This window comes from Mustelus asterias, chromosome 9, assembly GCF_964213995.1.
Source record: "Mustelus asterias chromosome 9, sMusAst1.hap1.1, whole genome shotgun sequence".
Lineage (NCBI taxonomy): Eukaryota > Metazoa > Chordata > Chondrichthyes > Carcharhiniformes > Triakidae > Mustelus > Mustelus asterias.
In genome coordinates, this window is record NC_135809.1 from 103,773,815 (window position 1) to 103,799,600 (window position 25,786).

A 25,786-nucleotide genomic window follows, 5' to 3' on the forward strand; every position below is an offset into this window, starting at 1 on the left:
TTCTAGCAAAAGAATAGTGATTAAATCACAATTATGTTTTTTAAACATTTCAGTGTTTAGCATTGTAAGACTTGGTACAAATCAGTTCTTTGTTTTTTTCTTTTCTGTTAATTTCACTTTGTTATTGAGCTGTAACATTTTATAGAGTAACAATACACTCTGCTTGAGAATTATGTGCTGTTGTGGAAGTCACAAGTGTTTTCTGTTTTCTTTGAGACAGCATGGGAGATGTGAATGTCTATAGGGAAGTGTGTTGAGATAGTACTCAGTACCTGTGGAAGATGAGGGGCCCAGTGGGGAGGGGAGAATAGAGAGAATTTATGATTGCAGAAGCTACCTTAGTGATGCTTCAGCTTTGGGAGCATGGGGTGAGTCTGCCAGTGCGTGGGCCAGAGTTTTATGTGCCCCCCCCTTGGGTGGGATTTGAGGTGGGGGAGTGAGTAACATTGAAGGGACAGGATTCCGTCCATAATTCCACGCATCCCAACACAGCCAAAGTTTTACAGTGGGGCAAGTAGGGCCATTGGACTGAAAGTCCACCCATGCCCCTATTAAGGACGTTGAATGGCCACTTAAGGGTCTTTTGTGCCCAGTCTCCATTTTAAGGCTGGCGATGGTGGTTGGATTGGCCTGCCAAACAGAAAAAGTCCACTCTCAATTTTAGGCAGGAAGATGGGGGTGCCACAATCTGAAAGCCCCTTCAGATTTGGGACGCCCTCCTCTCAGGGACCTGGGAGTTCTGACTCTCTTCCCCTCTGCCCCTACCCCTGACACTGAAATCGCTCCCGTCCTGACCCTTCAGGGCATCCCCTACCCCCCCCCCCCGTACCCCCCCCCCCCCCCCGCCCCTACCCCTGACACTGAAATTGCTCCCGTCCTGACCCCTCAGGGCATCCCCTACCCTTCCGCCACCTCACCGGGACCCCTGATACTTACGTGAAATGCGATCCTGCGACTTAGGCTCAGGCGCTGCAATACCTCATCCAGCCACTGCAGCTTTGTGCCTGCTTGGATGACTACTCTCCAAGGAAGGCCTTCTATTTAAGAGTGGACGAAAGTCTTGCCCGCTGCCAATCAACATTCAACTGAGTGTAAAATGGCAGTGAGCCTATCAGAGTGGGCATGGATATGTTCCCTACCTACTCTCAGGATGGCGGGTGCCAAGTGCTTGCCATCCTGAACATGCAGGCCATGCATTTACTCTGCAAGTGAAAACCTCTTAAAAACCACTTGCTGTAAGTCTTGTGCAATGACCTCGCATGACTAGAACGACACTGAGACAGTCTTTATGATGCAGGCACTCAGAGTGGGACTGCATCATTTGACAGCAAGAGAGGTGAGGCAGATATTGTTTCTGTTTACAGAATAAAGAGGGAGTTACTAGGATGTAAATCAGTCTGAGGGTTCAGATTTTGAATCATGAGAATGAAACTTTAAAACTTCATGTGTTTCTAATGCTGCACTTTTATTTCTATCTTTCTCTATTATTTACTGTACATTGAAGAATCATACAGCACAGAATAAGGCCATTTGGTCCATCATGCCTGTGCTGGTGTTGGCTCTTTGAAAGAGCTACCCAGTTAGTCCCACTCCACTGCTCTTTTCACATGGAGCTGAACATCTTTCCTCCTCAATATCCAGTTCTGTTTGATAAATTCCTATTGAATCTGATTTCTTATATTTTTTCAGGCAGCAGATTCCACATTACAACAAAATTATCTCCTCATCTTCATTCCACCAATTCCTTTTAAAATGATCCCAAGTTTGTGTTATTGACCCTCCTAACAGTGGAAATAGTTTCTCCTTATTGACTTCATCAATCCCCCTTAAAATTTGAAATGCTGTTAAAAATTCCTGACTTGCCATCTTCTTTTGTTTCTTGATATAATTCAAATCTCTCATCTGTGGAAGCATTCCAGCAATTCTGCTCTGCTCCCTCACCAAGGCCTTCTCATCTTCCTAAAATATGTTCCACAGAATTGGACATGATACTCTAGCCGAAGCTTTTATAATGCACCGGTGAAACTTCCTTGTTTTCGAACTCTCTTCCAGCTCAGGATCCTGTGTGCTTTTTAATAGCCGTGTCTATTTGAATTGCCACTGTCAATGGAATATGTGAACCTCCATGTTTCTCTGCACCGTTTTAAAATTGCGCCTTTTATTTTATATTGCATCTCTGCAATCGTCCTACCTTCAGTCATGTATGCAAAATGTATTACAATATAAAGATGTAGCAACCTTGTCATGCTAAAATGATGATCATTGATGAGAAATTGTGATATAAGATATGAAGGTGTATAATGTCATATTATATAACCTGTATAATTATGTGAAACTATATATAGTGGTGGCGTGTGGAAGTTCTGTCTCATTGTATTCTCATTGTATATCACTTACCTGGGAGTTCGAGAGGCAATGGACTTGCAAGGGAATAGCCTGGAGTGGCAGCAGACAAATCGGGGCCAAGGCTTGAGGCCTATACTTACCTGGGATTCAGAGAGGTGGCGGACCTGCGAGGGAGCAGCCCAGAGCGGGAGCAGATAAATCTGAGCCAAGGCTTGAGGCCTACATCACTTACCTGGGAGTTGGAGAGGCGGCAGGCTGTTCAGAACTGGCCCTGGTTGAGTTCGAAAGAAGTGTGAGATCAAACAAATAATGCCATCACAGGAAAACAATAAGTTAATTGGTTGGTAAGGAACTGTTGTTAGGGACTGTCTTTAAATTGTAAATTAGAAAAACACACTATCTTTAAAGAAGTAGCTATGCTTGGATTTAAATGAGAAACACCAGGAATATAAGGGAAAACCATGGCCAATATAATAAATTAATATAAATAATCCAAAGTTGAATGTTAATGTAAAAGAAGTAAAGTTAAAACATGGCAGGGCAGCTTGGTTGAGTGTGGCCTGCAATATGTGCAAAGTCATGGATACTACCCGTGTCCTATATGACCATGCGCAGGAAGTGTTACCAGCTGCAGAAACTTGAGCTCCAGGTTTCAGAGCATGAATGGCGGCTTCAGCCATTGTGACGCATCCGCAGGGCTGAGAGCTGTGTATAGCGCATTCGGAAAGGTGGTCACACCTCAGCTTAGGGGCCTGGAGGCAGAAAAGGAATGGCTGACTACCAGTCAGTCCAAGAGAACCAGGCATGTAGTGCAGGAGTACCTTGGGGTCCTGCTCACAAATTGGTTTTATGTTTTGGAAGCTGGTGAGGGCACTGATTCCCCAGAGGAGTGTAGTCAGAACCAAGTCAGAACCACGAGCAGCTCGGTTGTACAGGAAGGGAGGAAGAAGAAAGGAAGAGCAATATTGATAGGGGATTTGTTAGTTAGGGGAACAGACAGGCGTTTTTGTGGCTGTAGACGTAATTCCAAGATGGCATGTTACCTCCTTGGTGGCAGAGTCCAGGATGTCACAGAGTAGCTGAAGGACATTCTTCTGGGGAGGGAGACCAGCCAGAGATTTTGGTCCATGTTGGTACCAATGACTTGGGTAGGAAGGGGGTGGGGTCCTGCAATCAGAATTTAGGGAGCAAGAAGAAAATTAACAAGCAGGACCTCCAATGTAGTAACGTCCAGATTACTCCCAGTGCCACGTATAAGTGAGTACAGAAATAGAAGGCTAAGTCAAGTGAATGTGTGGCTGGAAAAGTGGTGAAGGAGGGAGGCCATAGACTCCTGGGCATTTTGCCAATGCCTTTGGGAGGGCTTTGACTAACTCGGCAGGGGTGTGGGAACCAAGAGAGAAAATTACTATTAGAGAATAGTAAGTTAATCAGTGGAGTTGGAGTGAGGGAAAATTTATTGAAGTCTAAATCAGGGTTACTGCGCATGTATGTGAATGCACAAAGTATAGTAAATAAGATTGGGGGGGTACAGGCGCAGATTGTCAAGTGGAAATATTATGTTGTCGCGATAACGGAGATCTAGCTCAAGAAAGGGTAGAACTGGGTGTGAAATATTCCTTGAGTACAAGGTGTTCAGAAAATCTAGGAAAAGAAGAAGGAGTGGTGGTATTGGTTATGGAGAGCAAAGCAGTGTCGGAGAAAGGATGTGCCAGAGGATTCAAGGACAGAATTAATTTGGCTGGAATTAAGGAACAAAAAGGGTGCAATTACATTGCTCAATATAGTCTATAGACTGCCAGTTAGTGGGAAGGATGTAGAACAAATGGGCGGCACGGTAGCACAGTGGTTAGCACTGCTGCTTCACAGCTCCAGGGACCTGGGTTCGATTCCTGGCTTGGGTCACTGTCTGTGTGGAGTTTGCACGTTCTTCTCGTGTCTGCGTGGGTTTCCTCCAGGTGCTCCGGTTTCCTCCCACAGTCCAAAGATGTGCGGGTTAGGTTGATTGGCCATGCTAAAATTGCCCCTTAGTGTCCTGAGATGCGTAGGTTACAGGGATTAGCGGGTAAATGTGTAGGGATATGGGAGTAGGGCCTGGGTGGGATTGTGGTTGGTGCAGACTCGATGGGCCGAATGGCCTGTTTCTGCACTGTAGGGTTTCTATGTTTCTAAATCTGCAGGGAGATGGTGGCTAGTGGTGATGTCACTGGACTATAGAAGTTTAAGTGTGGATCTGAATCCATCCTTAAGATGATTTAACGACACTGGTTGGGGTAAATGGAGAAAAATTATTTCCTATGGTGCCTAGTGCAGAACAAGGAAGTCCACCTTAAAATTAGGGTTAGACTATCCAGGAATGATCTTAGGAAACAGAAAGGATAGTCATTCATGTATGGGGGTATGCAGGCTAATGCTCTGTGGGACACGGGTTCAAATCCCACCATGGCAGCTGGGGGAATTTAAATTAAATGAATAAAATCTGGAATTGAAAGCTAGCCTCAGTAATAGTGACCATGAAACTATCATCAATTGTGGTAAAAAAACAATGTGGTTCACTAATGCTCCTTTCGGGAAGGAAATCTGCCATCCTTACATGGTGTTTCCACGTACCCATCTCTCTTGTCCTTTTGTGTGGTAGAGGTTGGGGGTTTACAAGATGCTGTTGAAGAAGCCCTGCCTTTCTTTCTATTATTCTTTCACAGGATCTGGGCATTTACTGGCTGGACTGACTTTTTTTTTACTGCCCATGCCTAATTTTCCTTGAGAAGGTGTGGTGAGCTGCCTTTTTGAACCGCTACAGACCATGTGGTGTAGATATACCCACAATGCGGTTAGGGAGGGAATTGCAGGACTTTTACCAAGCGACAGTAGAGGCATGGCAATATAATTCCAAGTCAGGATGGTGTGTGCCTTGGAGGGGAACTTGCAGTTGGTGTTTCCATGCATCTGCTGCCCTTGACCCAGGTGGCAGTGGTTGCAGGTTTGAAAGATATTGTCTAAGAAGCCTTGGTGAATTGCTGCAGCACATCTTGTTGATGGTGCACACTGCTGTCACTGTGCATCAGCGGCAATCATCAGCGTCACCCTACTTCTGACTTTTAGGAGGGAAGGTGAAGCAGTTGAAGATGGTTGGGCCTGGGGCATTACTCTGAGCAACTCCTGCAGTTATGCTGTGGGATTAAGATGATTGACCTCCAACAACTACTGCTATCTTCTTTTATCCTAGATAAAAGTAGTGGAGAGTTTTCCCACTGATTCTCATTGACTCCAGTTTTGCTAGGCCTCCTCAATGCCACAATCAGTCACTTGCTGCCTTGATGTCAAGGGCAGTCACTCTCTCCTCACCTCTGGAATTCAGTTCTTTTGTCCATATTTGAACCAAGGCTGTAATGAGGTCGGGAGTGATGTCAATAGCTTTTGGACTTTTATTTTTCTTTCCAGTCTTCCATGAATTCACAAATCTCATCGTTCCAATCCTCTTGGTGTTTTATGTGGTCTTTTACGAACTGTCCACTTGCCTGGACTTTTGCTGCTGTCTCCTGTGTCTCAGCACTGACAATACTTGCGATTTGGTGTCAAGAGTTGACCCTTCCAGATCACCTTGTGGTCTGTTTTTCTGCTAAATTTTTATTTGGCAATTCTGCAGGCCCTTTGTTGCCTCTGTAGCGCCCATTACTGAGGCAGATACATCAGTATTTTAACTTGAATCAGTTCTTTTCTCAACTGGATCACAGATGGGCAAGGAAGTTTTAATCACAGGAACAACTTTGGAATTGTGATACCCCATCCCAAGTAGTGGCAAAACTATAATACCTGCTATGTCATTGCCAAACATAAAGTCTACATTTTCAATAGGTAATTTCAGAATGACTCCGACCACACAAGGTCCCTTCACGAGAGCACAATTTAAATTTACTTTATGCAACAGAAAAGGCACACATTAATACATTCTGATTCAGTAAGCTGTCTGAAAAAAAGGTCCAAATCCTTTGCTAACAATAAGCTCTGAGCTGAACCAGTATCTCTCAGGATAACAATTTTCCTGGGCTCTTTCTTGGACAAAAATTGAATAATTTTTCATTCAGATACTAACCCCTTATAACCATTTGCATCTGTATAGATTCCCAACGTAAAAAAAAATTAGATGCAGTGGGTTTCTTACAATCTTCAACTTTTAGTGCAGATTTCCCTGTGGAAATTCTTATCACTTTGCATCATGCGACTGATTTAACACTGATTTCTTGAAGACCTTTCCTGAACACATCTTAAAACGTTCCTGTTACTGCTGCCAGTTTATCGTTCAGCTTCCAATAATTGGCTTGGAGATATCCCGTCTTATGGCAAAAAAAATGTCTTGGTTACGTTACATCACTTTTGTCTCTACGCTACCATTTTAATGACTGGACCAGCACCTGCCCTCTCCCTAAAGCTAGACTCTTGTGCCAGCTTTCCTATGCATTTATAAATGCCCCCTACTGTCCCCCAGCTGCCTTTGTGATATATCATATTCTTCTGTTTGTGATCAAGTCAACTGGTCCCACCACATTCGTTTCTCCCTAGCAAATTCTGCAAATGTTTCATTTGGACTTTTCTTTAAAGCCTAGAAATTTCAAATGAGATGCTTCAGGGACAAGCTTGTAAACATTAATTGCCGCAGTTTTAACCACGTCATTATCTGAGGATTGTTCTGCCAAAAGGCTAGAGTACACATCTGAAGCCATCCCAACTTAAGCATCTTGCAAAATGAGAGTTCAAATGTCCTTTGCCACTTTAGTTTGTTGTTAACTTTTCAAACAAGATGAAATATCACTCAATGTGAGAGTACCTGCCTTCACCACACTCTCAGGCAGCGCATTCCATTTTTCCACTGCCAACTCCCAGCCTGCTGCAGCCGTGGTGCCTTCGTGGTGGGGGAGGTAAATGTTTAAAGTGGTGGGCGGATGGCTTGCCTATCGAGCAGGGCTGCTTTTTCCTGGATTCGAGATCCTCAAGTGTTTTTGGAGTTGCACTGATTCAAGCTCCTAACATGTGTTTTGTAGATGGTGGATGAGCTTTGTGAATCCGGAGGTGAGTTACTTGCCACAGAATTCCCTGCTTTGGTAGCCACAGTATTTATGTGGCTGTCCTGTTACTTTTCTGATTAATGGTCACTCCCAGGGTGGAGGATTCAGTGATGATAATGCCCTTGTGTTAAGGGGACACGGATAGATTCTCTCTTGCTGGAGATATTCATTACCTGATATTTTTGTGGAACAAATGTCAGCCCAAACCCAAATGTTGTCCAGTTCTTACTGCTTGTGGACACAGATTACTTCATGATTTGAGGAGTTGCAAATGAAACTGGATACTATGCAATGACCAGTGGATATAGGGGCATAAAGCACAGGGGTTGGACATAAGCCCCTTGAACCAACTCTGCCATTCATTGAGATCATGGCTGATCTTATTGTGGTCCTCATTCACTGCCTGCCCCCATAACCCCTGACTACCTTGCAGATCAATAATCTGTCTAGCTCAGCCTTGAATATATTCAATGATCCAGCCTTCACTGCTCTCTGGAGAACTTCATAGGTTCACAACTGTCAGAGAGAAGAAATTCCTCCTCATCTCTGACTTAAATGGGATATCCTATATTCTGAAACTGTGCCTACTATTTCTAGATTCCACCGTGAGGGTGATACGTCCTCCCAGCATCTGGCCTGTCAAACACCTTCAGAAATTTATATGTTTCAAGAAGATCACCTCTCATTCTTCTAACTCCAATCGGTATAAGCCCAACTTGCCTACATGTACAAGTGAACCTTCTCTGAAATGCCTCTAATAATGTCCCTCCTTAAGTAAGGAGATCAAAACTGTATGAAAATTCTAGGTATGGTCTCAACAATGCCCTGTACAGTTCTAACAACGATGTGGAGATGCTGGCGTTGGACTGGGGTAAACACAGTAAGAAGTTTAACAACACCAGGTTAAAGTCCAACAGGTTTATTTGGTAGCAAAAGTGGCTCTTGCTACCAAATAAACCTATTGGACTTTAACCTGGTGTTGTTAAACTTCTTACCCAGTTCTAACAACACCAGGTTAAAGTCCAACAGGTTTATTTAATAGCACAAGCTTTCGGAGCATGCTCCTTCATCAGGTGACCTGATGAAGGAGCAGCGCTCCGAAAGCTCGTGCTACCAAATAAACCTGTTGGACTTTAACCTGGTGTTGTGAGACTTCTTACTGTGCCTACCTCAGTCCAATGCCGGCTTCTCCACATCAGTTCTATCAAGGCTTTCCAACTATTTTTGGGAGTGTGTCTTCAGTATATAGAGCTTTATGACTTGCATTTGGAGCAAACAAATTGCCCTGTATTTATGAATTTCTTATTCTCAATTAAAGAAATGTTATCTACTTCAACCCAACCCTATTGTCTCTACATACTTTGTTTAGGAGGCCAAAAACAGAAAATGTGCAAATTAGCCCTAACAAAGCTAATTGAGTGGTTGATCTTTTATGTGACTTTGTTTACCATGAAGATGAATAGGATTAGAAAGTTAAATACTGGGTTTGCCTGAGAGTTTTTAAAAAGGCAGCTGTACTGTATTACAATAACAACTTTGTTAATGCTGATGTCTCCAATCTAGTGCATTAATAGTACCATATTTTCTGTAACACTATAGATTTATAAAGCTGCACAGAAAGCTGTGAACTATAAAACGCTTGAATATTGTGATATATATCGGTAATACAATACTATTATTTAAAATAAAGGATTTAGGTTTCTATTTTCAAGAAGGAATTAGATATAGCTCTTGAGGCTAAAGGGATCAAGGGATATTGGGGAAGGCAGGATCAGGCTATTGAATTTGACAATCAGCCATGATAATGAAAGGCGGCGTAGGCTCGAAGGCCCAAATAGCTTACTCCTGCTTCTATTTTCTGTTTTTATTCTTCCTAGTTAGAAAACCTAGTTAGAACAAGTTAGTAAATGGCCAGGTCATTCAAAGAAAAATGGAGAAAGAAAATGTCTCTCCAAAGGATAATATTTAACTTTAAGACTAGAACTCAATATGAATTACTTATCAAATTGTCAACGTCTGTTGTCTGTGTAAGAAAGCTGCCTAAGTCCCACAGGACCATAGGCTGTTCTCTCCCTTTTCAGAGAGAGAGCTGACTGGTAAGACCATAAGACATAGGAGCAGCATGAAGCCACTCGGCCCATCGAGTCTGCTCCACCATTCAATCATGGCTGATATTTTTCTCATCCCCATTCTCCTGCCCTTTTCCCATACCCCTGATCCCCTTATTAATCAAGAACCTATCTATCTCTGTCTTAAAAACACTCAATGACCTGGCCTCCACAGCCTTCTGCGGCAAAGAGTTCTACAGATTCACCACTCTGGCTGAAGAAATGCCTTCTCATCTCTGTTTTAAAGGATCGCCCCTTTAGCCTGAGGTTATGCCCTCTGGTTCTAGTTTTCCCTACTAGTGGAAACATCCTCTCCATGTGCACTCTATCCAGGCCTCGCAGTATCCTGTACGTTTCAATAAGATCCCCCCTCATCCTTCTAAAGTCCAATGAGTACAGACCCAGAGTCCTCAACCGTACCTCATAGGATAAGCTCTTCATTCCAGGGATCATTCTTGTGAACCTCCTGTGGACCCTTTCCAAGGCCAGCATATCCTTCCTTAGATATGGGGCTCAAAACTGTGCACAGTACTCCAAATGGGGTCTGACTAGAGCCTTATACAGCCTCAGAAGTTCATCCCTGCTCTTGTATTCTAGCCCTCTCGACATGAATGCTAACGTTGCATTTGCCTTCCTAACTGCCGACTGAATGGGTAACTATAGGCCGGTTAGCTTAACTTCTGTAGTAGGGAAAATGCTTGAATCTATCTTCAAGGAAGAAATAGCGAGACATCTGGACATAAATTGTCCCATTGGTAAGATGCAGCATGGGTTTATGAAGGACAGGTCATGTTTGACTAATTTGGTGGAATTCTTTGAGAACATCACATGCGCAGTGGACAGTGGGGAACCTGTGGATGTGGTGTACCTGGATTTCCAGAAGGCCTTTGACAAGGTGCCGCACCAAAGACCGCTGCTTAAGATAAAGGTGCACGGTGTCACGGATAATGTATTAGCATGGATAGAGGATTGGTTAACTAACAGGAAACAAAGAGTGGAGGTAAATGGGTGTTTTTCTGGTTGGCAATTAGTGACTAGTGGTGTGCCTCAGGGATCAGTGTTGGGACCGCAATTGTTTACGATTTACATAGATGATTTGGAGTTGGGGACCAAGTGTAGTGTGTCAAAATTCGCAGATGACACTAAGATGAGTGGCAGAGCAAAGTGTGCAGAGGATGCTGAAAGTCTGCAAAGGGATATAGATAGTCCAACTGAATGGGCGAGGGTCTGGCAGATGGAGTACAATGTTGGTAAATGTGAGGTTATCCATTTTGGTAGGAACAACAGCAAAATGGACTAATATTTAAATGGTAAAAAATTGCAGCATGCTGCTGTGCAGAGGGATCTGGGTGTCCTTGTGCAAGAATCTCAAGGAGTTGGTTTGGAGGTGCAGCAGGTAATTAAGAAGGCAAATGGAATTTTGTCCTTCATTGCTAGAGGGATGGAGTTTAAAAACAGGGAGATTATGGTGCTGGTGAGGCCATACCTGGAGTACTGTGTGCAGTTTTGGTCTTCTTACTTGAGAAAGGATATACTGGCACTGGAGGGGCTGCAGAGGAGATTCACTAGGTTGATTCCAGAGTTGAGAGGGTTGGCTTATGAGGAGGGACTGAGTAGACTCGGGCTATACTCATTGGAATTCAGAAGAATGAGGGGGGATCTTATAGAAACATATAACATTCTGAAGGGAATAGATAAGATGGAAGCAGGGAAGTTGTTTCCACTGGCGGGTGAAAATAGAACGAGAGGCATGCCCTCAAAATAAGGGGGAGCAGATTTAGGACTGAGTTGAGGAGGAACTTCTTCACACAAAGGTTTGTGAATCTGTGGAATTCCCTGCCCAGTGAAGCAGTTGAGGCTACCTCATTGAATGTTTTTAAGGCAAGGATAGATACATTTTTGAACAGTAAAGGAATTAAGGGTTATGGTGAGCAGGCGGGTAAGCGGAGCTGAGTCCACGAAAAGATCAGCCATGATCTTATTGAATGGCCGAGCAGGCTTGAGAGGCCAGATGGCCCACTTCTGCTCCTAGTTCTTATATTCTTATGAACCTGCACGTTAACCTTAAGAGAATCTTGAACAATAATTCCCAAGTCCCTTTGTGTTTCTGATTTCCTAAGCATTTTTCCATTTAGAAAATAATCTATGCCTCCATTCCTCCTTCCAAAGTGCATAACCTCACACTTTTCCACATTGTATTCCATCTGCCACTTCTTTGCCCACTCTCCTGACCTGTCCAAATCCTCCTGCAGCCCCCCTGCTTCCTCAATACTACCCCTCCCTCTACATATCTTTGTATCATCTGCAAACTTAGCTACAGTGCCTGCAGTTCCTTCCTCCAAATCGTTAATGTATGTTGTGAATAGTTGTGGTCCCAGCACTGACACCTGAGGCACACCACTAGTCACTGGCTGCCATGCTGAGAAAGACCCCTTTATCCCCACTCTCTGCCTTCTGCCAGTCAGCCAACCCTCTATCCATGCCAGGATCTTACCCTTAACACCATGGGCTCTTAACTTATTTAACAGTCTCCTATGCGGCACCTTGTCAAAGGCCTTCTGGAAATCTAAATAAATCATGTCCACGAGTTCTCCTTTATCTAACTTCCTTGTTACCTCCTCAAAGAACTCTAACAGATTTGTCAGACATGACCTCCCCTTGCCAAAGCCGTGCTGACTCAGTCCTACTTCATCATCCAAGTTATCTGTGATCTATAATAATGGATTCTAAAATCTTGCCAATGATCAAAGTCAGGCTAACTGGCCTAAAATTTCCCATCTGCTGCCTCCCTCCCTTCTTAAACAGCGATGTTACATACGCTACTTTCCAGTCCTCTGGTACCCTCCCTGCCTCCAGTGATTCCTGAAAGATCACCACTGGTGGCGATTTAACCTGAGGATCACCACACCTCAGGCGAGAGGTGAGGTTGAGAAGGTACAGCTTTCATGAATAACTTCAGCTGGTACGGGAATTGAACCCACGCTGTTGGCATCACTTCGCATCACAAACCAGCCATCCAGCCAACTGAGCTAACTGACCCCCTTGTCTGTGTAAACTGACCATAAGTTAATAAAGATGCTCGGCAGAACCAATCTGCATGTGCACTAAATAAATGCAAAAATGCCATGTACCTTAGAGTGTGATCTGCTGCATGCCTGACTTACAAAGTGTCAAAATATTTTATAAAAGCAGTGAATATTCTTAAATCATTTAAATTTAAACATTTATCTCTAAATGCTGGATGTTGTTGGCCTACAGTAATAGAGAAAAAAAAGGAAAATCCTGAAAGCTTCTAATAAAAAAATAAAATTTCAATCATTAACCTTTTCACGTAGGTGTTAGTAGAGAGACGATTGGTGATTAAAGTTAAATGATACAGTTTGATATTGTGCAAAGTTTAGATGGACTATCTCTTCATTCTGATGATTGGGGGTGCAGCAGAGAAAGAAAAGAGAAAATGTTACTTCAGGAAAATTTAATCCAACTGTGTCGCAAACATATGAGCATGGTAACTTTTCATATGATTCCGTTTTTAAAGACATGACTGGAGATTGGGAATGGGAACCTGAGCTGATAATTTTTTTTCCCAACCCAAGAAGGCTAAAGCTACCCCTACCACCCACTGGCTGAGAGATTGCAACGGGATCTTGATCAATTGGGCCAGTGAGGAGACAAATGGCAGATGGAGTTTAATTTAGATAAATGCGAGATGATGCATTTTGGTAGATTGAACCAGGGCAGGACTTACTCAGTTAATGGTAGGACATTGGGGAGAGTTACAGAACAAAGAGATCTAGGGGTACGTACATGTTCATAGCTCCTTGAAAGTGGAGTCACAGGTGGACAGAGTGGTGAAGAAGGCATTCAGCATGCTTGGTTTCATCGGTCAGAACATTGAATACAGGAGTTGGGATGCCTTGTTGAAGTTGTACAAGACATTAGTAAGGCCACACTTGGAATACCGTGTACAGTTCTGGTCACCCTATTATAGAAAGGATATTATTAAACTAGAAAGGTAGGATGCTACCAAAGAGGCTGGATAGACTGGGACTCTTTTCTCTGGAGCGTAGAAGGCTGAGGGGTGATCTTATAGAGGTCTATAAAATAATGAGGGGCACAGATCAGCGAGATAGTCAATATCTTTTCCCAAAGGTAGGAGAGTCTAAAACTAGAGGGCATAGGTTTAAGGTAAGAGGGGAGAGATACAAAAGTATCCAGAGGGGCAATTTTTTCACACAGATGGTGGTGAGTGTCTGGAACAAGCTGCCAGAGGTAGTAGTAGAGGCGGGTACAATTTTGTCTTTTAAAAAGCATTTAGACAGTTACATGGGTAAGATGGATTTAGAGGGATATGGGCCAAATGCGGGCAATTGAGATTAGTTTAGGGGTTTAAAAAAAAAGGGCAGCATGGACAAGTTGGGCCGAAGGGCCCGTTTCCATGTTGTAAACCTCTATGACTCTATGAGTCTAATAGGGATGGGGTTAGCTGACACTTTGATCTTCCTGTGTTTCCTCAGTTTATTTTCAGATTTATGTTGATCACCTCGAGTTTGATTTCACAGGAAAACCTGACTTTCAAATGGGTGGTCTTCCATGTGGTCATGTGGTAAAGTGTTCATGTATGTGATCAACTCTCCAGGAATGCACAAACCAGTGTTGCAAGAGGATGTAGGGGAGGCAGTGGCGTAGTGGTATTGTCACTGGACCACTAATCCAAAGACCCAAGGTATTGCTCTGGGGACCTATGTTCGAATCCCGTCACGGCTGGTGCTGAAATTTGAATTCAGTAAAAGTCTACTGATGACCATGAAACCATTGCTGATTGTCGTAAAAACCCATCTGGTTCACTAATGTCCTTTAGGGAAGGAAATCTGCCATCCTTCCCTGGTCTGGCCTACATGTGACTCCAGATCCACAGCAATGTGGTTGTCTCTTAAATGCCCTCAGGGATGGGCAATAAATGCTGGCCCAGCCAGTGATGTGTGCATCCCATACAAAGAATGAAGAAAAGTACAGCACAGAAACTGGCCCTTCGGCCCCCCCCAAGCCTGTGCCAATCATGATGCCCTAACTAACGTAAAAAACAAACTTCTGCCCTTACTCGGTCATATCTCTCTATTCCCTCTCTATTCATGTACCCATCCATGAATGATTTAAAAAGAAAAATTGCGCCTACATGTTGTCTTTTTGTAAAGTGGGCTGAAAACCACGAGTGTAAACCAGAAAAGTGGTTTATTTTACTTGAAAAACACGTGAAAAAAACCCCACTGCTTTCATAGCACAATTTGCCTATCTCCAAATGGCTCTAGCGTCACAGAACTACGCAAGTTTGTCCCCTGTTATGAGTTAAACTCATTTTATAAATTCTTGAAAGTGAGATCTTGCTATCTATCAGGCTGTTGCAGTTTCAGCTGTCACAAATTCACTTGTCCAGAAAGAAACTGATGATACATTACGCTGACCTCTCCCTCAGCTCCTTGTGTTGGAGATTACCTCATTGAGTTGCCAATCAAAGCTTCCAGTCGGAATGAGAAACATCCCCTTTTGGTGTGGAAGCTATGGCAACTGTATTTTCTGTTTAGCTATGCAACCACTCCACACCTCCCACACTGAGTTTATTAAATGAACGTATTTCTAACAATGAAGGTGGGAATGTGCTCAATGACATGTATTATCTCAAAATTAATGAAAATACACACATCTGAGGTGGCCTGGTGGACTGGCATTTCAGCTAATTTGCTCTAAACATTCCAGAAAGTATCTTTCTCTAGGAGTTGACGCTTTATGAGGTAATTCTAACTTCATAGCAGCAATGTAACACAAATTAAAATCCCTTACAAACCAAGTAGGTAAACATCTCTGCTACACCAAGGTTCCAGGATTCTGATTACAGCTATAAGTATCAATCCTGGCACAGTCTGTCATGTTTAATTTCTCATGACCTCATCTTACTTTGGCAAATGTTACAGCTGTGTGGTCCATGTAAGGAATTTTTTAGTTTTATCCTTGAGTTAGAACAGCTTTTAAATAATAACACGTGAACATAGTAGTTGGACTTGTTCAAGGTTTTTCTAGATTGTCCCTTAATTTAGTTTGGTTTAAATTTAAAGTTTTAAAGTTTATTTATTAGTATCACAAGTCAGCTTACATTAATACTGCAATGAATTTACTGTGAAAATGCCCTAGTTGCCACACTCCGGCTCCTGTTTGGGTACACGGAGGGAGAATTTAGCATGGCCAATGCACCTAACCAGCACGTCTTTCGGACTGTGGGAAAATAATGGTGCATCCGGAGGAAAGCCACACACAAATGGGAGAACGTGCAGACTCTGCACTGACAGTGATCTCAAGCCGGGAATTGAACCTAGGTGCCTGATGCTATGAGGCAGCAGTGCTAACCACTGTGCCACTCCGTTTTAGGAGATGCTTGTACTTTTTTTAAATCCATCATTCCATTTATCTGGAGAGAATATTGGAATATACAACAAAGGAAAGATTTGGAGAGAATACAGTGCATTCACTAGGATGCTACCTGACTTCAGGAAGTACAAATACAAAGAAAGACTTTGAAGAATTGGGTCTTTATTTGGTGCAACAATGTGGATTATGAGGCAATACAATAGAATTTTTTTTAATTGATGAGGTAGGTAGAAACACTGTTTCCAGTGCTTGAGGATCCAGAGCTACAAGACTCAATTTGATTTAGGATGTTCTGGTACCCCATCTTTATCCATCTTTCAGTATTTTGGTGAGGAGATTTCGAGAAAAGATTTAGAATAGGAACAAGAAATTTCTACAGAGTTGTGAGGCTGTATATTTCATTTATACTGAGAGCTGAATGTTCTATTTCCATGTTTAAAAACGCCTAGTTATATGTTTAATTGTGTTGGTATGCACAATTATTTTGTTACTTCAGGAATTTCCAGTATTTTACATGGGAAGAAGACAGTAACTTAGGTGATAAAACAGGGCATGTTGAAATGACTGAGTGTAGGCTCCATCGTACAATTTTTCCAGTAAACTTGGCAGCATGTGTGTGACATTGAATGTTTAAAACGACATTTTCAGCAAATCTATTTTGGTAGCTGAAGTTGTTGCTTCTATCTGAATTATGGCTCCTACAATGTACGAGATGTGGAGATGCTGGCGTTGGACTGGGGTGGGCACAGTAAGAAGTCTCACAACACCAAGTTAAAATCCAACAGGTTTATTTGGTATCACGAGCTTTCGGAGCGCTGCTCCTTCATCAGGTGATCATTCTCTATTTGAGAACATCTCTGATTCTTTCCTGCATTTCTTTTAGCCCTATACATAGGATCTTTAGTTTTGTTTTATCTTTTGGAGATTTGAGCCAATTCATTCTTTGAATATTTTAGATTAAAAAGAAATGACTTACTTTTTGGAGGAGGAGCAGTTGATCATATGGGAAGTAAAATAAAAATTCCCAATCAAGATCTGGCATTTCTGCAACATGCCAAGAATGCTATCACTTAAAACTGGCCAATTTAACTTTATCCATATGCTTTGTTCCATCATCCTCCAGAACTTTCACTCATTGTGTACCTTTTGTCATTGTCTTTAATTTCCTTTTCTTAATGAATGAAACTACATCATACTTCTCTTCCATTATCCATCAGAGAATAGGGAAAAAGAGTGCTACAAACATTGTGGGGCGTATCCTCTAGGTCCCAGGGCAGTGTATCTGGGGGGACCCCAATGATGCACTGGGGAGCAACATCCCCAGGTAAGGATTGTACGGCAATTGCATTGGAAAGTTCAAACTATTCAAAAATGTTATTTAGATTGCACACTTCTGATGACTCTGACTGTATTACAGCAACAGTTACCCAGTAACAGTTAGAAGAATTAAAATTACTTCTAGCTTCTGGGTAACTAAAGCACTGACCCATCTCGACCCCCCCTCCCCCCATGGGACTCCTCCCAAACCCCACAGGACTTCCCACACCCCCCCCCCCCCCCCCCCACCCACAACCAATGGGTCTTCCCAGCACCACCAATATGCCCCCAAACCCTGATAAGCCTCACCCTGTTCTCCAGGCCGGACGTGACTCCTGAGTATTCCTTACCCCCAAAACAAGCCCAACATTCCTCTCTAGCTGCAACCTGACTTTGATTTTGATTTGATTTATTATTGTCACATGTATTAGTATACATGAATTGTTTCTTGCGCGCTATACAGACAAAGCATACCCTTCATTGAGAAGAAAATGAGAGAATACAGTCATAGCTAGGGTGTACAGAAAGGTCAACTTAATGCAAGGTAGGCCCATTCAAATGTCTGACGGCAGCAGGGAAGAAACTGTTCTTGAGTCAGTTGGTACATCACCTCAGAATTTTGTATCTTTTTCCAGATGGAAGAAGGTGGAGGAGAGAATGTCCGGGGTGCGTGGGGTCCTTAATTATGCTGGCTGCTTTGCCGAGACAGCGGGAAGAGTAGACAGAGTCAGTGGATGGGAGGCTGGTTTGCGTGATGGATTGGGCTACATTCACAACCTTTCGTAGTTTCATGCAGTCTTGGGCAGAGCAGGAGCCATACCAAGCTGTGATACAACCTGAAAGAATGCTTTCTATGGTGCAAATGTAAAAGTTGGTGAGAATCGTAGCAAACATGCCAAATTTCCTCAGTCTTTTGAGAAGGTAGAGGCGTTGGTGGGCTTTCTTAACAATAGTGTTGGCATGGGGGAGACCAGGACAGGTTGTTGGTGATCTGGACACCTAAAACCTTGAAGCTCTCGACCCTTTCCGCTTCATCCCCGTTGATGTAGCCAGGGGCATGTTCTCCTCTACGCTTCCTGAAGTCGATGGCTATCTCCTTCATTTTGTTGACATTGAGGGAGAGATTATTGTCATCGCACAGTTCACCAGATTCTCTATCTCATTCCTGTACTCTGTCTCATCATTGTTGGAGATCCGACCCACTATGGTGGTGTCGTCAGCAAACTTGAAAATCGAGTTGAAGGGGAATTTGGCCACAGTCATAGGTGTATAAGGAGTATAGTTGGGGGGTGAGAACACAACCTTCTGAGGCACCGGTGTTGAGGATGATCGTGGAGGAGATGGTGTTACCTATCCTTACTGATTGTGGTTTGGAAGCTCAGGATCCAGTCGCAGAGGGAGGAGCCGAGGACCAGGCCATGGGGTTTGGAGATGAGTTTCGTAGGAATAATGATGTTGAAGGCTGAGCTGTAGTCAACAAATAGGAGTCTGACATAGGTGTCTTTGTTATCTAGGTGTTCCAGGGTTGAGTGCAGGGCCAGTGAGATGGCGTCTGCTGTGGATCTGTTGCAGTCCTAAATCTGCTCCCCTTTATTTTAAGGCCATGCCTTCTAGTTTTAGTTTCACTCGCCAATGGAAACAACCTTCCTTTCTTCTGTCTTATCTATTCCCTTCATAATTTTATATGTTTTTACAAGATTCCCCCTTCATTCTTCTAAATTCCAATGAACATAGTCCCAGTCTACTCAGTCTCTCCTCATAAGCCAATCCTCTCAACTCCGGAATCAACCTAGTGAACCTCCTGTGCACCTCCTCCAGTACCAGTACATCCTTTCTCAAGTAAGGAGACCAAAACTGTACACAATACTCCAGGTGTGGCCTCACCAGCACCTTATACAGCTGCAGCATAATCTCTCTGTTTTTAAACTCCATCCCTCTAGCAATGAAGGACAAAATTCCATTTGCCTTCTTAATTACCTATTGCACCTGCAAACCAACTCCTTGAGATTCTTGCACAAGGACACCCAGATCCCTCTGCACAGCAGCATGCTGCAATTTTTTACCATTTAAATAATAGTCCATTTTGCTGTTATTCCTTCCAAAATGGATGACCTCACATTTACCAACATTGTACTCCATCTGCCAGACCCTCGCCCACTCACTTAGACTATCTATGTCCCTTACAGACTTTCAGCGTCCTCTGCTCTGCCACTCATCTTAGTGTCATCTGCGAATTTTGGCACACTACACTTGGTCCCCAACTCCAAATTATCTATGTAAATTGTGAACAATTGCGGTCCCAACACTGATCCCTGATGCACACCACTAATCACTGATCGCCAACGAGAAAAACACCCATTTACCCCTACTCTTTGCTTCCTGTTAGTTAACCAATCCTCTATCCATGCTTATACATTATCTGTAACACTGTGCATCTTTATCTTATGCAGCAGTTTTTGGTGCGGCACCTTGTCAAATGCCTTCTGGAAATCCAGATACACCACATCCACAGGTTCCCCACTCTCCATTGCGCATGTGATGTTCTCAAAGAATTCCACCAAATTAGTCAAACATGACCTGCCCTTCATGAACCCATGCTGCGTCTTACCAATGGGACAATTTATATCCAGATGTCTTGCTATTTCTTCCTTGATGATAGATTCAGGCATTTTCCCTTCTACAGAAGTTAAGCTAACCGGCCTATATTTACCCATTCAGTCGGCAGTTAGGAAGGCAAATGTAATGTTAGCATTCATGTCGAGAGGGCTAGAATACAAGAGCAGGGATACTTCTGAGGCTGTATAAGGCTCTGGTCAGACCCCATTTGGAGTATTGTGAGCAGTTATGGGCCCCATAGCTAAGGAAGGATGTGCTGCCGTTGGAAAGGGTCCAGAGGAGGTTCTCAAGAATGATCCCTGGAATGAAGAGCTTGTCATATGAGGAACGGTTGAGGACTTTGGGTCTGTACTCGTTGGAGTTTAGAATGATGAAGGGGGATCTTATTGAAACTTACAGGATGCTGCGAGGCCTGGATGGAGTGCGTATGGAGAGGATGTTTCCACTATTAGGAAAAGCTAGAACCAGAGGGCACAAGCTCAGGCTAAAGGGATGATCCTTTAAAACAGAGATAAGGCATTTCTTCAGCCAGAGAGTGGTGAACCTGTGGAACTCTTTGCTGCAGAAGGCTGTGGAGGTCAGGTCATTGAGTGTTTTTAAGACAGAGATAGATAGGGTCTTGATTAATAAGGGGATCAGGGGAAAAGGCAGGAGAATGGGGATGAGAAAAAAAAATCAGCCATGATTAAATGGCGGAGCCATCGATGGGTCGAGAGGCCTAATTCTGCTCCTATGTCTTTCAGTGGTTCCCAAAGGGTGCGGCGAGAGAGGATGGCGGGAAGATTCAAGGACAATCAAAGAAACATTTAAACATTCATGTGTAGAAACCCGTAGAAGTTTCCAGATTTCATGCCATCTCTCTTTGTGTTAAGACTTAACACCAGTGTGGCGCGCTGCACCCTTTGGGAACGAGGAGAATGTGCAAGCTCCACACAGACAGTGACCCAAGCCTGGAATCGAACCTGGGTCCCTGGCGCTGTGATATGATCGGAATTTCAATATGATTGGAATTTTCTTGCAGCTATCTATAAGAGAGATGGAGAAGAAATCTATCCACGGTGTGATTTTGCATAAATACTTTCTTGACTTCAGGACAGTCAATTTAGCTGAGAGGAAATCGCTGCATCTAGCCCATGTTAAACCTCACCTCGGTGTTCTTTGCATGTACTGTTGAAGCAAATCCTCTCTTAGAATTCTATTCCCTTGCCTTGACAATTACAAAGTTCACCCAAAAAAGTAAAAGATCCATTTAACTATCAGTGCCGCTCAACAAATCAATGATGACATGGGTCTTTTAGATAATGGGAGCTCGTAAAGATTGGTTTGTACTTTAATTGTTTAATTGGCTATTCTACAATTTGCACATTTTTGTGTTTAAATCATATCAGTGTCTGAAAAGAGTGAGAGTTGTTGATTTTGTGGATCTGTCTCAGAATCCTTTTGTTATTTATGGCAGTTAATAACTATCCTTTGCATCTCTGCCAAAGGATGCTTGATTTAAGGCATTCTTTAGACAGATTATGTCCGACTTCCAAGCCAGGTTTCTAAGTTCTCAGTATATCTTAGGAGCAGTTATTTAATTTAATTAATCACTGTGACCTTTACGTACAATTTACATTGCCAAAACATTTGTTGAGATAGAGGGAGCATTTGCGGGATACAAACTGGTTGTGGATAATAATGAATTACTTCTAATTCATCATTTCTTGGTCAAAGTTATGCTACTGCTAGCAAACAAAGTGCATCTGAAGTTTCAAGACAAGTTCAGTACTAGAGTACAATGTTAATCTACCACTTTGTTTTTGTTTCAGCTGTTGTATGTTTTTAAAAATGCAGAAAAATGTAAACATTTAATCTTGAAAAATATGGACAATTAGGTACAATTTACTTTTCTGTAAAGACTGCAATTCATTATGAATTTTTCAATCTTTTGGTTTAAAAGGAACACCAAATTAAAGAAGAAAATTCTAGCCCATTACTTTCTGTACAAAAAATTTACCATCTGTTTTTATTTCAGTTGTAATATCTTCTACATATCAAGATATCCACATCGATCCCTGTATATTTTATAATGGAGGCGAAGCTGTCACTGTAGGTCTCCATTTTCCTACTGAGCTGCTTTTCTGATTCTGGTAGGTAGGTACTGCTGCATGCTTGGCCAGCAGTTTTTTTGTTGTGGCTTTCCATTTCTAGTTTAGCTATTATGCCAGTCCAAAGTGACATTCTGTGTAAAATCTCTAGAGGCACACAAGCATGCTTGTCCTCCCAGCCGACATCAGACTCAAGAGGACATATATGGTAGGAGATAGAGTCATGTTGTTTCAGAGATGGGAGAGTTTAGCCTTAACATCCTGTTCCATGTCATAAAGTTACAACAATTGCAATGTGGCTTAATGTTATTTTATGGCTTGTAGATAAATTATTCCATTATCTCATTTTGCACATACTTGGCATATGGTACTAATTAGGCAAAACATTTTAATGTTGTGCTTCTTTGAAAGACCATTCACCAATAAAAGTTTAATCTTATTTCTTTGTTAAATCATATACTCTCTTGTACTCCATAATTTCTACATTTAAAATACCTAATTGTTTAGATTGATAGCTGGCCCCCCTTGTTGGAGATGCCAACCTTATTCTATACCCAAGGTTTAAGGAATTGACATGCTTAGGCTTGTAATTTGTCCTTGAAAGAATGTGCTTTAATACAGTGCTTTCACTTTCTCAGGATACCCCTCACTAAGTGCTTCACAGCCAATTAATTAGTTTTTAAGTATAGTTACTCTTGTTACATAGGTAAATCTACCAATAAATTTGTGCACAGAAAGATCCTATAAATGGCAATGAGATGAATGGCTGATATCTTCCATCCTCGTTCGTAGCTGGGATTTTCTGGTGCCGCTGAGAGTTGATGGAGTTTTGACTGGAATGCCAAATTTTCCGTTCTCGCTTGCAATGGGTCCTGCCACAGACAGGACCAGAGAATCCTGCCCATCATATTTTTTTACCATATTGATTCAGGGATATATGCTCAGATGAATTAATGAATATTGGCTAATGGGAGAACTCCCAGATCTATGAATAATACCATGGGATCTTTTATGTATGCCTGAAAAAGCAGAGGATTTAGTTTAATAACTTACCTGACACTATTGACATTATAACACTCCCGCTGTACTAAAGTGTCAGCCTAAAGTTTGTGCTCAAGTCTGTGCATTGGGCGTTGGCCTTTTGAATCAAAGATGAGAATGTTACCAAGGAGCAACCTGACACATTTTAGCCTAACAGTCCATTCCTTGCGCTTGTTCCACGTGTATCAGGTAAGGATGTGGACTTCAGTAAAATAAGGTAGTCTGTGTGAATATATATTGGCTAAAAATCAGATAATAAATCAAATTCTTGGTGTTAAGCAAATTACAGGAGATATATACCAAAATCTGAAACAAAAGCATCATGGCATTCAGTTAACTGTTATGGTGAATAGAGGTTAGCTCAGTTGGCTGGATGGCTAGTTTGTGATATGGAGCAATGTCAACAGCACAGATTCAATTCCTGTACCGGTTGAGGTTATTCATGAAGGCTGTGCTGTTTCCCTCTCTCTTCCCCTCTCTCTCACTCTCTCTTCCCCTCTCTCTCTCTCTCCCCTCCCCCCACCCCCACTGCATTTTAAAAGGAAGAGTTGAACACATTTGATATGACTTTTAATTTTCAGTAGGAAGTACGATAATTCAAAAAGGAACCAAGCTGTGTTTTGCGAATTTCAAATTATTTCAGCTGAAGTGAATGATTCAAGTTAGTGCTATTGATGAGAGAGATTTGTACCAAATAAATAAATTGAAGCAATTACTCGCAAGCTTTAGTGCTCTCAGCATGTATGATGCAGTGCTAAAACTAACATCATTGTGCCAATTATCAGTATTGTGGTCTCTCACAGCTTGATGTAATAGTGATTACTGTGATAGCTGTAGCCTAAGTGCAATTAGTTAGTTACCCTAGTGCATCAAAATAAATGTTAATTATAATTGTTTGTGCATTCTGAACAGAATATTTAGAATGATAATATTTATGGCTGAATTCACATTTTGGCATGGAATATGTATTTTTACATTAAAGAATAATTATTTAAGTGATATGTATTTCATAATTACTGTCAGTGAAGTTTTGTAATTTCCTGATAAATTGTGCTCCTGTTTGCAGGACTAAGTGTCGTTCTCATGTAAAACTTGTATATAATCTGGGTAAATCAGGGCAGTCTAGTTTGTGACAAAAACAGAAAATGCTGAAAAATCTCAGCAGGCTGACAGCATCTGTGGAGAGAGAACAGAGCCAAAGTCCCAGACTCGAAACATTGGCTCTATTCTCTCTCCACAGATGCTGTTAGCCGGCTGAGATTTTCCAGCGTTTTCTGTTTTTGGATCAGATTCCAGCATTCACAGTAATTTGCTTTTATTTCAGCTTAGTTTGTTAATCAATTCTAGGATTCAAGTGCATTACTATGTGATTGGGAATCAGATTTCTACACTTTGAGTCCATTGAGATAATGTACTATTGAGTACTAATGATAATTAATGGGAACCCATCTATGGACACATTTATCCATTGTCTTTGATTAGCAAAAATGAATGATACGGTTTACCCAGGTATGCCTGAACCGAGGTCATGTTATTTTACAAATGCTGCCATTAAGTTTCACTTTTTCATTCACTTTATTTTAAGTGCCAGGTTATTCTCTTGGTTTAACAAAATTTGATGTTCAAAACCATCTGTGAGGCATGTGAATGAGACAAGACGACCAACTGTCCTGTATTTTAAGGGATTGTCCCTTATTTTGACTGTCCTACATTCCTCAATGAGAGCCTTTTGTCTCTCATTCTAGGGCAGCCCGTGGAAGACTGAGCCTGTGAGTCTCTGGCATTTTCCATTTTGTCTTTTTTTGTGAGCATTTGCACATTGTGGCTGTCAGCAACCAGCACACCCCATCACTTGCTGTGAGGGCCACCAGCATCTCCGTGCCCCTCCAGTCTCACAAAGTCTTGCATATTTTGTTTCCTAAGAGTTAGTCACCTTGGCATAAGACAATTTTACATGTATTTGTGTGGCTTTTTTAGCCTGGAGGGGGAAGATTTTTTTTCCTATTCTCTTCTCTTCACTGTCATCTTTCTGACTTGCCACATCTTTGATGGGCTAAAGAGTTTCTCCACAGCTCCATCGATGCAATGCTGTTGATGGGTGGGTTGTTGACTTATGACAATGAATGAAGCTTTGGGTAATGCTAGTCTTCAGATCCATGCAGTACTTGGAAAAACTTTCAAATTGTATGATCTTTAATACACCAAGGAAATTTCCATTTTTTTAAATCACAGAATATTCATTGTAATTCTGGCTCTTAACCTTTGATATACAGATGCATTTGGGGTTCTGTTTTGTTCAGGTCGTCAGTACAAAAATCTTATCTTAAAAAGACTTTCAATATTTCGAACCTTGTAATCTACATTCTAGATTTCTTATTTGTATGTCACGTTGGGTCACTAGTTATTGGTTATTATCTAAATAGTAAAGCAACCTCTGGTGGAAGGCAACAAATTTGCTTTGTTCAACACTTTCTTTATCCTTGTTGTAAAAAATAAGTCCTCTAGTTGGATGGATGTTTTTTAAACGAGAATTTTCAACATTTGACAGCCTTATTAGTTGACTTTAAGGTATCAGATTTGCTTAATGTCCTCATCAAGTTTTTTTTAAATTGCAAAAACGGTGGTTTAGGATCAAAAGCACTCAGTTGCGCCTAAGCTATGTTCAACCGGAGAAAGCACCAGTTAAAACATTTCCTGGTGTTCTAAAGGGATGAAAATATTCTGATAACTGACGTTTTTGTGAATAAATCTCAATCAAGTTGCTGTTACGTTTTATGATTACTGG

At 42.0% G+C, this 25,786-nt stretch overlaps 1 protein-coding gene across 10 annotated transcripts in view; it reads left to right on the top strand.

Annotated features, from left to right (window-relative positions):
* The window catches only part of stk33 (serine/threonine kinase 33), a 158,068-nt gene that overhangs the window by 18,146 nt on the left and 114,136 nt on the right, over positions 1–25,786 (top strand). For 5 of the 10 annotated variants that reach the window (XM_078220735.1, XM_078220744.1, XM_078220738.1 and 2 more), the window contains exon 2: positions 21,888–22,002. The exons of 2 other annotated variants lie outside the window; for them this stretch is intronic. The gene's annotated coding sequence lies outside the window, so the exon portion shown is untranslated. Of the gene's footprint in view, positions 1–2,651; positions 2,691–17,154; positions 17,262–21,887; positions 22,007–25,786 lie in introns of those variants that run through there. 3 more of the 10 variants (XM_078220739.1, XM_078220737.1, XM_078220734.1) reach the window with 3 other exon arrangements.